Here is a 2,451-nt window from a genome sequence, read left to right as displayed (position 1 = left end):
GGGGGCTTTTCCATGAGGCTTGCCAGTGTACAGTCAGGCCTTCCAGGCATAGCTAGACCGGGCATCGCATGTGACCCAGAGCTTCATCCCATACTGGGCTGGTTTACTGGGCATGTACTGCCTAAAGGGACAGCGCCCTGATCATGGGGTGGGAGAGGGGTTGGGGGGATAGGGATGGGAGGCAGGGGGGAGGGGGTGCAGGAGAGAAAGGGGAAGAGGGGGGGGGGGGTAGGGGAAGAGAGAGGGGGGGTGGGAGAAGGGGTAGAGAGAGAGAAAAAAAACAGATGGAATAAAAAGATAATCAAAGATGTTATAAAAAAAGAGATAGAGAGACTCGCCTCAGAACGAGACCAGACGCTCATCCATGGTCACCTCGGCCCCAGCTTGTAGTGGAGTGGCAGCTGCTCGGACTACGAGTCCCAGAGTTCCCTTAAGGTGGCCAGCTTGTCCAAGGAGCACCTGGCAACTCTGGTCTCTCGGTCATCAAACCTCAGCAGCCTCGAGTAGGAGCTGAACATGCTGAGTGATATGGCGGTGCGGAAGATGGGCCTGCCAGTCTCCACGTCCCAGAGGCTGGAGGCCACCTCACCCCTTGACCTGTACATGCCGGCCAGGACCAGGAGCTCGAGGTAGGTGCGCATGTCGACCTCATCCGTGGGCCTCCAGGAGTCCCCGTGCCTGTGGGCCCCCTACAGTTTGGTGGTGTCCAGCACGATCTTCTCCACCCAGGACATTTTGTTGGTAGGAATTTTTTGTAACTTCTTTTGACAAAAAGTCGTGCCAACAAAAAGTCCTTCCGAATAAGCCCAACCCCTCGCCATAGGTGGTTTGGGTCGTTTTGACCCGCGGGCAGCCATTTGTTTTCCTGGAGGAAGAGAGAAAGAGAAAAGAATGACCAGTTGGTATCTGCCAACCACCACACTCCCACCAACCCAGAGGAGACAAAAACTACCAACAAAAAGCCCTTCTGAATAAGCACAACCCCTCGAGTGGTTGGCTTATTCTAGTCTGAAGACTGGAGAAGTCTTTCGGATGAAAGAAGAAATGTTTCAACATTTTTTTTTGTTAGTTTGTTTTGCTTTGTTTTTTGAATGTCCAGAGGACCAGACTTAGATTTTTCTACCTGGATTATTGAGCATGCATCGGATAATTTTAAAAACTTTTTAGCACTCATGTTTTGAATTTTAGGGTTATTTTTGCAGAGCTTGACCCGTAGAGTTCATGTTTAAACACGTTGGACATCAGTAGCTTTGCACAATGTTCTAATTTACAACATATTTGAGTCATTTAAATATAGTTAAATGTTTTTCCTGTCTATTTAAATCATCATTGCTGATTCGTGGGACCTGTCATCATAGGTCCTCCCAGAATTTCTGTTATTTTACTGAAACATCTTTAAAGAGGTTATTGGTTGTTAATGTGATCGTGAAAAGGCTGAGAATGAAAACCAAATGTAAGACAAATAAAGAAGAGAGGTATGTTCTGAAGCAGGAACAGACTGGGAAATAAAACTGATAAATGTAAGACAAACATATTTGTCATTTGTGATTCATAGTTTTTCCAACAAGAGGTGTTAGTGAACTGAAAAACATTTTTATTCTAATAATTTGTAAGCTAACAGATGTCAAAAAAGTACCTGAAAGTTCAATATGTAATTAATGTAACATGATTTTTTGTTACTTTTGTAAAAAAAAAAAAAAAGAAAAGAACGAAGAAACATATAATTTTAAATAAATAAAATCCTTGTTAGAATTATCCTAAAGAGGAGTTTGTTCTTTGAGTGGATTGATGATCCATTTAGGATTTATTCAGCACACCAAGAACAAGACAAAATGAGAGCATAACGAAGGTAAAATACAAAAAACTAGTTATTGATGCATTTTTTTAAATTCATCAGTAGGATCTCCATTATTCAGGTTGTTTACAAACTCATTGTAATTTCTATCTGCAACACAATAAAATAATATTCAAGTTCTATACACAGTAAACATGACTGATTACATTTTAACTCAGATGTTATAAAGTCTGGCACACAACAAATAAACCACTGAAATACACACTTTCTAAATGTTTAGGAGCAGACAAACAAGGTTGCATTTCTTTTTGCATCCACATTCTTGGAGGTTGCCTCCAATCCTATGAACTTTATACTTTTAAATAATAATGTCAGTTGTGGTCGCAGAAAGATGAAATTGCTTAGACATAGTCTTGTAGCCTCTACCTTGAAGAATTATTGTTTGTGAATTACACAGACAGCTCTTTGCTTCATGCTCAGTGGTGCACACACTGCCATACACTGATGTTTGTCCTCTTTAACCAAGCCGTCTCTGGTGAAAATCTTGAAGGCTCGTTTTTTTACTCAGTAAAGTCAAAAACTTAGTTTTGAACATGACTATGATTAGTGGTCTTTTTTACAGCACCAACAAATCTGTCTACACTTATATATATATA

Source organism: Nematolebias whitei, chromosome 16 (genome assembly GCF_014905685.2).
Source record: "Nematolebias whitei isolate Nwh7 chromosome 16, NemWhi1, whole genome shotgun sequence".
NCBI lineage: Eukaryota > Metazoa > Chordata > Actinopteri > Cyprinodontiformes > Rivulidae > Nematolebias > Nematolebias whitei.
The sequence above is the reverse complement of the archived record's forward strand: the minus strand, read 5'-3'. Positions refer to the sequence as shown.